Raw genomic sequence first — 13,786 nt, forward strand, 5'->3', positions numbered from 1 at the left:
TACCACGCATGCTTTTCCTTTCAAATGCTATTAGTATATGTTTAATTAACTTTATATTTGTGAGAAAAGTCAAAAGAGAGCATGATATGATAATATATATATATATATATATATATATATATATATCTATATATCTATATATATATATATATATATCTATATATCTATATATATATATATATATATATAAAGAGGCTTCTGAGGGAAGAGATCTTCAATTTTTTTTTAAATGAAAATTAGTTGTGGAGTTGTTTGGGCCCAAAATAATAGTTTGGGCCGAGGGTAGGATCATTCTCGGCCCGAGAGGCCGTGCGGCAAAATGGCCATGGATCGTTCAGCTCGTGGGCTTCCAAGCCTAGGTTAGTTTGATCAGAACGCAAGTCGAGTCCTAGTACAATAGGGAGTCTCGACGGGATCAGTAATTCAGAAAGCGAATCCGGCTCGGTTAAGGACTAGGTTCACAATCCTAGTGAAAGTAGGACTGGTCGAGTTGGTACTGATCAGGAGAAGAAGACCTAGTCCGAGTAGGTTTTTAACTCGACCTTGGGGGGCCGTTGCTATAAATAGAAGAGACTGCGCATTATTCAAGCCCCCTGCAAATCAATACAAAATTGCCCTGCGCAAACTCTCAACAACTTGAGATCTTTTTCCTTTTTCTTTTTCGCTGACACATCTTCCGTTGGCATCAACAGCACTGTGGAAGCAACCGGTGATACCTTAAGTCGGCATAGATAGCTCTGTCACCGTAGAATTAGTCGTTCTCGCAGTATCTTCCGTTGGCATCAACAACACTGCGGCGAGAGCGGTTGATTACCTATCCAAGTCTCGGTCGAGAAGGGTTTCTAAATCCTTATTGGTCGAGGTCATCTCATTAGCCTTCTCGGCAAAGTGAGGTGTTACAGTTATTACATTCGGCACATTGAAAGCCGAATTTGATATTGAACTTCGTAAGAATAGTAACCTTGTCTTCAGGTTCGAGAGCCCAAGAGGCCGAGACGTGTTCCTTTATCGGCCGCAATCGCAAGACGCAGAAGTCAGCCGCGCACCCAACGCAACATCAACAAAATTTACTCCTCGGCCGAGCTCGGCCGACGAGTTGGCACGCCCCGCAATCACCGAATGACGTAGTTAGCCTTTAGATTACTCGGCCTGCGGGCCACGTAGGCTTTGTAGTTTCTAGGGTCAACATTTTGGCACGCCCAGTGGGACCCAATGCTAGACTACGAAGTTCATGCCAATTGAAACACGATCGGTAAAAAAGAAAACAGCTATGGGAAAGTCGACAGCCGATTTGCCGAATCAGAGCATAGGACAAAGTGTGCCACAGGCGCAGAATCCCCTTAGCGCTGTGACACCTGAGTCCACGAGCACGACTCGCCGAGAGAGAGAAGTTAACCTCGACGGTCAACTACGCGGTCTAGAAATCCCTAACAGAAACACCTGCGTTCTCAATGAAGGGATAGTAGAAGAGTGCGATGAAGATGGTGGTGAAGGATCTGATCCGCCAACAAGGTCGTTTCTTCGAAAGCGACTAGACGAGCAGTCTCGGTCAGTCGAGCAGACGTTTAGTCGAGGCATTGACAAGATGCATGACGTGATACTCAGTTCCAATGAGCGATAAACCAGATTGCTCGAAATGCTGGTTAGTAAAGTCAGTGACAGCAGGCATTTCGATCTTCTCCAACATTTACCACCAGGAAACAATCCGTTACCAATTGTACCGGCCGAGCCTATTCCTGCTCGGCTCAAACAAATCGACTTGGAAAAAGGAGGAGGGTCGAATAGTAGGTCAGACGGAACCAACCAGAGGGTCGAAGCAACACCTGTTGACATGACCGAAGTTCAGTGGATGATCGACTCGGCCATGAAGAAAGGGCCGAAGTTTCCTAAGTTTATCCATCCGTACCCGGCCTACGTGGAAACGTTCGGATACCCGAAGGGTTTCAAGATCCCAGATTTTAGCCTTTTTGCCGGTGAATCGTCTCTGTCTTCGTTGGAGCACGTGGCTCGTTTCACCACGCAATGCGGGGATGTTAATAGTGATTTCCATAAGTTACGGCTGTTCAACTTCTCATTGACCGGTTCAGCATTCGCCTGGTATATCAATCTCCCTCCTAATTTCGTCCAAAACTGGGAGGGGTTGGTCGAGAAATTCCACGAGCAGTTTTATTGGCCAGGGATGGAGATGTCAGTTTCCTCATTAGCAAGGATGGCTCAAGCATCTGATGAGTCACCAATGGATTATCTTACCAGGTTCAAATCAGCCAGGAATTGGTGCCGAGTGCCTTTACGCGAAGTCGAATTTGTCAGGCTTGCTTTGAACGGCCTCGATGTCGAATACAAAAAGAAATTCTTGGGGGCAAACTTTCGGGATATGTACGAATTAGCCCAGCATGTCGAGCATTATGATTACTTGCTCCGCGAGGAAAAGATTTTGAAAGTTCCAACTCGGGGGACGATTTACAAGAATCCTACTGTTAATTATGCATCAACCGAGGATGAATGCGTTAGTGTGGATGCAGCTGAGATAGTGATAGATAAGCCATACGTCTGCAAGGCATTGACTCAAGTTGACTCTAGGGAAGTCAAAAGCCGTTCGACCACTGAGGGAACGTTGAAACCGTCAAAAGTTTATACTTTTGATATTACAAAGGCTGACGCAATTTTTGACCAACTGTTATCAACAAGAATCATCAAGCTTCGGCCTGGTCACAACATTCCCAAGGCCGAAGAGCTTAAAGGAAAGGTATATTGTAAATACCACAATTCAAGTAAACATACGACAAACAATTGTGTCGTGTTTCGAGACAACGTCCAAAGCTGGATTGATAATGGCAAACTGAAATTTCCAGAGAAGAAGATGAGTGTTGATACTGACCCGTTCCCCACGGCAACAGTAAATATGGTTGATGCATGCCTACCTAAAGACAAAGGGAAAGGGAAGGTCGAAGATGTTGCGACGCAACGCTTTCGGAATCAGAATTCTCGGCCACGTTTCATGGCCGATTTTCGTTCAAACAAACCACCTACAGCTTTAACGGGACCCGCTATTGTCAAACCTATGGTAGATTATACCACCGATGAAGACAGTGGGACAACGGTTTTGTGCAGCAAATCCAGAGCCAAGGTCGGTAGTGAGCCAGAAGAGAAGCCCTCTTCGCTTATAACGGAACGACCTACGGCCGCAACCCAGCAGAAGGTTGCCGAAGTAGGAAAACATCAAGGGGTTTTTGATAGGCTCGGTTCTAAAGTACGAATGGAAGGGACACCCCCGGTCAGACGGCGCCTCGATTTTGATGCTTCATTCTATGACGATGATTACTATAAACGTAATTCTAGCAGTTCAGAATCATCGCGAAGCCAAAAAACCTTCAAACCTCCCGAGCCTAGAGATCAACGTTGGTATACATATCATTCTTCGAAAGGCGTCTACACCGTGTTGTCCAAATCCCAGAAACGCCGGCATCAAAGGATAGATTGCATGGCCCGCCGACGGGCAGCCCAAGAAACTTTGATCCCTAAATGGCGACCGAAGGACACCATTGCTACTGATGATGAACGACCACCTCCAGCCATTATGACAGAGTTGGCTCAAGGGAGACGGCTGGTCGACCAAGATGTCGAAACCACGTTTGAAGAGGCCGATAAACGGATCAAACTTCTTCTTCGACCAGGGGAGATGAAGGCGCGCCTTGAACATTTCAGGCAAGAGGCCGAAAGCAAATTAGCCTCGCCAGCTATACAAGGACCTTTGATCAAGATCCGACGGAATTTGCACCCCCCATTCCTTGAGGAGGCTTTGGAGTACATGCGAGAATTCCATAAGAAACATTCGGCCAATGATCTGTATGGCTTGCCAAAAGCATGCCAGGACACCATTGATCTAGTCCTGACTTGTCCTGATGCCGAGCGAATCATCCAGAAAACCTCAGACCCAGGATTGAAAGCAAGGTTCCAGCACATACGAGAAGCTCGTGTCCTTGGATTTGAAGTCGACCCATACACTGATATTGATACAGCCGACCTTCCTTTCTCAATGGAGGACCTTCAGTATTTACAATATCACTTCGAAGTATTCTCGGCTGTTTCGCTCTTCGGCCTTACGACCGATGAAATAGCACGTGTTGCACGTCTGGATGCTTATCTCGACACTAGGGATGCTCGGCTACACTACCAGGAGCAGGTCCTGACCCCGAGCACACTGTCGATCTCAACCTCACATGAGGTAGGTACGCAGAACCAACAAGTTGCCGAAGCAGCACCACAGGATCAAACCATCGAAGAAGGAACACAAGAGGCTCGTTGTCCAACCTTGACAGCAGAGTCCGCGGTTGCCGACCAGACAAGAGATGAAGCTAGTGAGGAGGGCCCTAACCCGATGGGCCCGTCAGTCCTGGATAACATGGAAATCAGTATGGTCCATGTGTTACCCACTGATTTTCAATCAAGCACGACCCAACCGAACTTCCTCGATGGTGACGTAGTCGCCGAAGAAGCCGGCAATGTTGATTTTGTATCTGTTGCTGAAGTTGAGTCAACGATAAAAGATGACAGTCTAAAGGCGGCTTTGGCCGAATTGTTTCCTCGTTCATCATCGGCCAAACTTCGCCATTTAAAGCCTTTGTATGTGACGGCCCATATCGAGGGGTATCCAGTTTCTAAAGTTTTCGTCGACTGTGGAGCTACCGTCAATATCATGCCTCTGAACATCATGAAGGCCTTACGTCGCTCGAATGACGAACTTATTCCGTCAGGGATCACAATGAGTAGTTTCGTCGGTGATAAATCCCAAACCAAAGGTGTACTTTCGTTAACTGTACACATTGCTGGTCGCACTCACATGACCGCCTTTTTTGTGGTTGATTCCAAAACCAAGTATAATGCACTGCTCGGTCGGGACTGGATTCATCAGACCAGCTGTATTCCTTCATCATTGTATCAAGTGCTTGTATTTTGGGACGGCAACCCGGTCACTGTTCACCCGGCCGATAGCCAGCCCTTCGAAGCTAATATGATCCAAGCACGGTATTATGATGACCACGTCGGCTACATTACATTGCAAGGCTTCAATGAAGAAGGACGGCCGACTCAGATTTCGGTTCAGAAAGCTATCGAGGTTGGCGCCGAGACTGTCCAGCAGGATTCGGCGAGACTCGGATTAACCAATTTCCTCCCCGAAGCTGATGTTTGACACCGATCGGGAAACACGTAGGGCCGCGGTTTCATCTACTATGGAACGACTGCTGGCCCATTGGTATACTATATCTAAACAACCAAATTCGGGCGTTAACCTCGTCGAGTTCCTTGCCGAATGAGATAATGGTCCTGTCTTGTCTCTTGATAACATTCAAGCCGCCCAGGCCGAACTCGAAGATCATCGGCCCCAAGTTAAGGACCCCTTGGAAGAGATTAATGTTGGGACGGTCGATGACCCACGGCCTTTGTTTGTTAGTGCGTTGCTTCCCCAACAAATGAAGGACGAGTTTCGTGCCTTGCTTACGGAGTTCAAAGATTGCTTTGCTTGGAGCTATCATAAAATGCCCGGCTTAGAGCGTACTCTGGTCGAGCATGAATTACGTATTAAGCCCGGATGCAAACCTGTCCGTCAGCCACCTCGTCGATTCTCGACCGAAGTGCAACTCGGCATCAAGGACGAATTGGTTCGACTTTTGAAAGCCGGGTCCATTCGGACAGCTCGATATGTTGAATGGTTGGCAAATATCGTGCCTGTTTTAAAGAAAAATGGTGCACTACGCATCTGTATCGATTTCAGAAATCTGAATCTGGCAACTCCCAAAGATGAGTATTCAATGCTGATCTCAGACATGTTAATCGATGCTGCGGCAAATCATGCAATCTTATCTTTTATGGATGGACACGCGGGGTACAACCAAATATTCATTGCCGAAGCCGATGTGCACAAAACTGCTTTCCGTTGCCTGAGGGCACTCGGTACTTACGAATGGGTTGTTATGCCATTCGGCCTCAAGAATGCTGGTGCCACATACCAGCGGGCGATGAATACCATCTTCCATGATTTAATTGGAACCATCGTCGAAGTTTACATCGACGATGTTGTCATCAAATCTAAACGCCGACAGACACATCTGGACGATCTCCGACAGGCTTTCCTCCGGATGCGTCGGCACAACCTCAAGATGAATCCTGCCAAGTGTGCCTTCGGCGTATCGACCGGGAATTTTCTTGGCTTCCTCGTGCATCACCGTGGGATTGAAGTCGATGAGAATAAGGCCCGCGCAATTATCAATGCCCCACCCCCAACGACGAAGAAACAACTTCAGTCCTTACTCGGACAGATCAATTTCCTCAGCCGATTTATTGCCAACTCAGCAGGTAAAATGAAAGCGTTCTCCACGCTTTTGAAACTCAATGACTCAGATAAATTTGTGTGGGACGACGAGCATCAGGAGGCGTTTACGTAAATCAAAGTCTCTCTCACGAACCCACATGTCCTGGTTCCTCCTCGGCGCGGTAAGCCTCTTAAGCTCTATATCTCGACGGTCGAAGAATCCATCGGGTGCCTCCTTGCGCAAGATAACGACGCCGGACGAGAGCAGGCTATTTTTTATCTCAGCCGCAATCTCAGTCAACCGGAGATCAATTATCCAGCCGTCGAGAAGCTGTGCCTGGCCGTGTTTTTCGCCGCTTCCAAGCTTCGGCATTATATGCTCCCATCAGTTACCCAAGTCATTGCTCAGACCGACGTCATCCGCTATATGCTCACCCGACCAATCGTAAAGGGCCGCATTGGGAAATGGACCATGGCACTGTCCGAATTTAGCTTGCAGTACGTAGCCCAGAAAGCTGTCAAGGGCCAGGCACTGGCTGATTTCCTTGCTCAACATCCCTCCCCATATGGTTTTGGGGGCAACGACGTTGAAATCGGCATGGTTCAAACGCGCGACAACCACTGGACGATGTACTTTAACGGCTCCAGTACGTCATCTTCGGCGGGCGTGGGAATTGTTATTCAATCCCCGAACCACGATCACTGGTTATTTTCGCTTAAGTTGGATTTCGAATGCACCAACAATCAGGCCGAATACGAAGCCCTAATCGTCGGCCTTGGAATTCTTCATGACCTGCGGGCAACCCGCACCCTCGTCCTCGGCGATTCCGAACTTGTGATTAACCAACTCAATGGTTCCTTTCGTTGCATGAGTTGTACCCTGGCGCCTTACCACATGATCGCCAGCTATTTGGCCGAGTCATTCGACGGTATTACATTTAAACATATTTCCCGGAGTCATAATACCGACGCAGACGAATTGGCTCAAATTGCCTCCGGCACACAACTCTTGAGGGGCAAGCTAGGCCGAGAAATACCCGTGTTGCGACAGCTATACCCGGCCTTGGTTAACCAACAAGTCCTCCAGCGCGACAACGTGATACGAACAAGAGTCATGTCCTTACCTTCGTTGTTAGATCGAGACGACCCTGTGGACGTTTGTGCCGTCGAGGCAGTACCAGATGATTGGAGAAAGCCCATTATGCAGTACCTCGATAATCCCAATGGTAAACACGATCGCAAGACAAGAGTTCACGCCACGAACTATGTCATGTATCAGAACGAGTTATACCGAAAAGGCGAAGATGGTTTGTTATTACTTTGCCTCGGCCCCCAAGAGAGTGCTCGGGCGATTACAGAAGTCCATGAAGGGGTATGCGGAGCTCATCAATCCGGACGGAAAATGCGATGGCTACTTCGACGGCACGGCTATTTTTGGCCAAGGATACTAAAGGATTGTATCGAGTTTGCACGAGGATGCGTACAGTGCCAAATCCACGGGCCTATACAAAGGGTCCCGGTCGAATCATTGCATTCGGTCATAAAGCCATGGCCTTTTAGAGGATGGGCCATGGACGTAATCGACAAAATCACGCCATCTTCGGGAGCTGCTAAGCACGCATGGATAATAGTCGCAACCGATTACTTTACTAAGTGGGTCGAAGCGAAATCATATGCCGAACTAACATCTAAAGAAGTTTGCGACTTCGTGGAGGAACACATCGTGACCAGATTTGGTGTACCAGAAACGATCATAACTGACAATGGAACAATCTTCACAGCCGAGAGGTTTAAAGAGTATACGGCAAATTTGAAAATTCGGCTCGAACAGTCTACACCGTATTATCCACAGGCGAATGGGCAGGCCGAGGCAAGTAATAAAGTGTTGATCGGCATCCTCGAAAAAATGATAAAAGAAAGGCCTGGCATGTGGCATTTGAAGTTGAACGAGGCATTATGGGCATATCGAACATCGCCCCGATCGGCGACTGCGACAACCCCGTACGCATTAACTTACGGACACGATGCAATGTTACCAGTCGAGTTAAGCATAAATTCATTGCGATTAATCGAACAAAGTAGTTTGTTTAGCGCCGAATATAATCAGTCCATGAGACAGGAACTCATAGATTTGGAAGAAGCACGACTTGACGCTTATAACTTACTGGTGGCACAAAAACGGATTACCAAGCGAGCCTATAATCAAAAGCTACGACAGAAAACATTCGGCGAGGGTGAATTAGTGTGGCAAACGGTGTTACCCGTAGGACTAAAAGACCCTAGATTCGGCAAGTGGTCGCCAAATTGGGAAGGACCGTTCGTTGTGCATAAAGTATACAGAAAATGGGCGTATCATCTTAAAGACCGGACCGGTTTGGTTCACAGATTGCCGATCAACGGGAAGTTTTTAAAAAAATACTACCCGGTCACGTGGGAAATGCGGGAATAGAAAATCAATTCATTAATATTGGTAAGCATGTACAAGACGACTGAATTGATCGTTTTTACATCCAAGTGCCTTTAAGGCGAAGAGGGTAGGAGGGTGCCGAGCAGGGCCTTCAACTCTAACCACCGCACCTCGGCCATGATAACTTCAGCTTGCCGATTCCTCTTGTCCAGCTTCAACCGCTCGACCCGTTTTGTGGTCGCCGCGTACTCAGTTAGGCAATCCTTTCCGCCCGATTCGAAGTCTTTAGCAAGCTCAGAAGCAATGGCCGACCGACGTTTTGCTAGTTCGGCCATCTGATGGTCAAGCTCGGCTAAGGCGTTTCCTTTTGCCCTTAGATCGTCGATTTTCGGACGGAGAGTGTCTTGAACGGCCGTGGCAGCTTGCAGGTCGTGTTCGGCCTTTAGAGCGGTCTGGAAGACACTAAATGTCTCCCGAACCCGCTCCAAGGCAGACGACGCCCGAACGATGGCATCTCCGTTCAGGCGACCGTCGGCTCCAAGGTCGTTCAGACATACGCCAAGCAGATCAAGACCGTTGCGCTCGAGTACTTGCGACGTTGAAAGCGACATGACTTCTCGCAACTGAGTCAGAGCGCTTGGATCGGCAGCTTCAGTCGTAACGGCCGAAGGACCGGACTCTGCAGTTGTGCTGGAGAGGAGGGCTTTGAATTCGACCTCCCACGAAGCCTGCACATACAAATCAGGTTAAGCTTAAAAGAAGTCATGACAAGAATAGCAAGAAGGTTTCGTTTTTTAACCTGCCGAGATGAGACCTCGGCCATATCTCCAGGATCGTTGCTCGAACCTAAAGAACTCAATGGCCGAGCCCAGTGTCTCAGGGTGCTTCTCAGTTCACGCGGCCGATGGAGGTTATCTACGTTTGATGGCCACTGAGGCGGCCAAGAAATATAGATAACGCCCTTCGGCGCGTAGAATTTTCGATGAAAAGAGTGTACAGGCACCTAACATTTAGTATTTTCTTCGTTTAGAATTCTAAAGTAGAAAAGCAATCAAGGAAAGACGGTAGAAGGTACTTACGAAGGCCGAAGTAACCTCCTGCGGAGGAATGTAGAAGCCCTGGTCTTGAGGATGAACGGGCGACTCCGCCGTTGCCTCGGGTTCCTCGGCCGGTCGTTTGCCACGGTCGGCTATGGAGGGGCCGACCGGGACAGCCGTTCCGGATGAGGGAGAGACATCCTGGTCCCGAGAATGAGCGAGGGGTTCGGCCGTCGCTGTTGGTTCCTCGACCGGACGCTTGCCACGATCAGCCGTGGAGGAGCCGGCTTGAACCGCCATCTCGGACACTGGAGGAGGTTGTCGGCGAGTATGAGGACGATTTGCCAGCGGAACCTCGTCGTTCCCTTCACCCTCTTCCAGAATGAAGACCGGGGGCTTTGGATTTTTAGGGGAAGTTCCCTCGGTCGCAGGAACCGCCTTTTCTGGAACAGGTGCCTTCTCGACAGAAGGAGGCACAACTGTTGTACCAACCCTAGAAACAGGCCGCTTTTGAACTGTCCCTGCGGCCGGAGCTGGCTGTTTCTCGACCAAGGGTTGGCCGACGACAGGAGAAGGGGAAACACTGAGAGTCGTCGCCCCTGAAGTTTGACTGGAGATGACGTGGATCTCCCGTGCGCCCTTCTTTGCCAGCTTTTTTACCCGCTTGGCAGGCGGTGGAGGTTCGACAGCCTGTTCGGCCTCTTGGCGATGCCGTTTGGGCAGCACAGTCCGACCAGCGGTTTTATCCTTCTTGGCCACGACCGATTTTTTCTCGGCCGTAGCAGCGGCAACTGCCTCAACTTTTCTCAATGGCCGACTACCTGAGAAGATAAAAGCAAATCAACAAGGCAAATCAATATGCAAAGCTGGAGAAAAAGAGGAGAAATGAACAGTTACCTTGAGTTTGGGGGGCCGAGGCCTTCTTAGGTCGGCCACTGAAGAGTTTGTTCAGCACATCTTCGACCGGAGCACCAAAGAACTCATGGGTGTAATCTTCCCACCAATCACCGAAGGTGTCAGTGCAGAGGGTTTTTGGGGTGGCCGGTCGAAGGCGGAATTTTTGGCAGTGCTCTTGGAACTCCCTCGCGGCAGTTTTGCATTCCTTCTCCGAGGAACGGGGTTCACGTCCACGGCTCAGGACTGTTCGGGAGGAGAGAAGGGGGACCGGGCAGCCCTAGAGATAGCCGAGCTGTCGAGCAAGGAAGTTAGGATCAAGGAAGAAAATATCGGTAATATCGGAAATATCGGTAGTCCGAAAACACGGAAATATCGATGGAAATATCGGGATAATATCGATATCGATAAAAATTACATGGAAACCACGGAAATTGTAAGAAAAACTTGGAAATTTTTATTGAAACTTTGCAAGATGTTTATTTAGTCAATTATCTATTAGTTTATCATAAAAAAATTAGAAGGAAATGCATTGCATGATGGATTTAACATTATCAAGTTGATTATATAGCGAGCTGACAAACATTATGAGTGTAAAAAATATATAGTAATTAATGAAAAAAGTTTAAACACACCATAATCATTTATATATATTAAATTAGTACAATATTTTACACTTTATACATTGTACCATTCCTAAAAGATGTAAAAGTTGAATTATTTACCATGCTTTTCTTTTCTCACAACGTCACACACCACCTACACACACACGCACACACAGGATCACACACACCACCACACACGCACACCACACACGCACACACGACTTATATCTGGAACCTTCTCTCTTCTCCCTCTCCCTCTCCCTTCTCCCACAAACACACACACAGATCGACAGATCTCTCGAATTCTCGATCCTTCTCTCTTCTCCCTTCTCCCATACACACGCACAGAGACCTTTCTCGATCCTTCTTCCACATGGCATTCTTCTCCTCCCTCGCCTTCCTCCTGGTCCGCGTATTCCGCCTCGTCGGCGAACCCAGGAACTCTGAGTTCTCTTGATCCTTCTCCGCCTTGCTCACCGATCCCACCGATAACAACCCCACCTCTGTCGTTGACTCCAACGACGACCCCCAATCGCCCCCAAACCCCAACCTTAACCTCCACAACAACCACCCATTCTCCTCCTCCCCCCAGAGCCTGCCCCGCCGGCGCCGCGCTCGCCTCCGTCTCTGTTCCCCGTCTGCTTCAACCCAAGACCACGCCTGCTTCGCCATGGGGACAGACCACGAGTTGTGGATCTACAACTGCGAGCTCGATCCGTTCTGGAGTTGTGGATCTTTCGCCGCGACTTCGACAACGGCGGGGGAATCAGCGTCGTTGAGGCGCAGATCTTAGGTTTGAGCATGGATTGCAGAGAGATCTGGGCAGCTAGAGGGACGACGCAACCTCGGCTGCCTTTCCGACGACGGATCCACGACGACTTTTTCGATAATATCAAAAATATCAAGATATTATCGATAATATCGCGATATTTTGACGATAATGAGACGGATATGTGAAAAAATATCGAAGCCTCTGAAAAACGATAATATCGGCGAAATATCGCCGATATTATCGATATTTAAAACCATGGTTAGGATGATATACTTCCCAACCCGCTTGTTTCCCATCGCAGCCGAGAGGAAGGTCGCGAGTGAGCACAAACGACCCCCAGGACTGAGGAAGGTCGGCATCTTCCCCCGCGCCCCACATGGATGTAGGCAGTCTGATGGAGGAGGGATAGTCTCGACGACGACATATCAGGAATTCGTCGTTGGAGAGGTCATCAAGAGCGAAGAGGTACCTAAATACCTCTTCGGCTTGGTGAGGAGGTGTCGGTCGGGAGGCCAGCTGAGGTCCAAGCGCCTCCGTTAGTGAGAAGTCGGCTATGGCCGGCCGAAGGGAGGCGAAGTAAACTTGTAACCAGAGTTGGAAGACCCAGAGGGGACCATTCTGGTGAGGGTCGATTTTGTGAAGGGTCGCCTCGGCCAGGCAGCAGAAGAGATGGGCGAGAATGTTGGAGCTCAGTGCCAGGACGTGACCACTAGCCAGGGCCTCGGCTACCGGCATGTTCTCGACCAAGCATTTGTTTGACTTGGTACAATAAATGTACTTGTTGTACCAATAGAAGAGGAACGCTTCATGTTCCCCTTCTCGTAAGTCCTCTTCTCCTCGGCCGGCGAAATGGAGATAGAGGGTGTTGTAATTGAAGAAGTTCTTGTGGAGCTTCTGAATGTCTTCTTTCGACGGGATGTGACCTTCACGGTTCAGCGTCTCGAAAGCCCGTCGGTCAAAAAGCGTCTTCAGGTCAATATTCGACGGGTACCCAGAGAGTACCGCGTCGATAGGGATCCCAGTTGCTAAAGTCCCCAAAATGACGGTGACATCGAGAATGGTAGGACCGATGGGACCAAGGGGAAGAACCATGGTGTTGGTGACCGAGCACCAGAAGCACAGGGCGGCTAGGAGAAGCTCCTTGTCAGGAACGACATCCATTGACGAGAGGAGGATGGCGTCGTAGATGCCGAGGGCTTTCCATTGCTCGCCAAAGAGCCGTTCCATTCGAACAACCCAGGCTGCCCAGGTCGTGGTCGTCGAGGGCCAAGAGCCTTGGGGTTTCGCCGCATCCCATCTCGACCATTCAAACCCTTGGAGCAAGGGTGTTCGGCAGTGCTCCTGGAGAAGGCCAGTAATGGTCGACGGTACTGCCGCCTTGAAAAGAGAACCCAAGATTTGGTGGGGAATGCTCATGTCACTTTCAAACCGTATGGTTTTGATTGAGCTCCGATCAAGAATTTTCTGATGCTGTTCACATTCCCTGGAAAGCTTAGAGATGAAGGACGCCATTGTAGGAAGGAAGCACGGCGTAAAAAGTTTTCTGGGTTGGGGGAATTGAAGACGAAGACCTGGGAAAAAGAAATGTGCTGGAGAATAAGGGCAAGAAATTTCAGAATAATTTTGGAAGCGTAAAGTATGAATGAGGGTTTTCAGTATTTATAGGATTTTGGCAGGAAGGGCAATCGTTTGAAATTCAAAACAAAGGGCAAAATCGACTGAGGGAATCGCTGATCATGATGAGTATTTGGGAAATGCAGT

This window comes from Malus domestica, chromosome 05 (genome assembly GCF_042453785.1).
Source record: "Malus domestica chromosome 05, GDT2T_hap1".
In the NCBI taxonomy this organism is placed as follows: domain Eukaryota; kingdom Viridiplantae; phylum Streptophyta; class Magnoliopsida; order Rosales; family Rosaceae; genus Malus; species Malus domestica.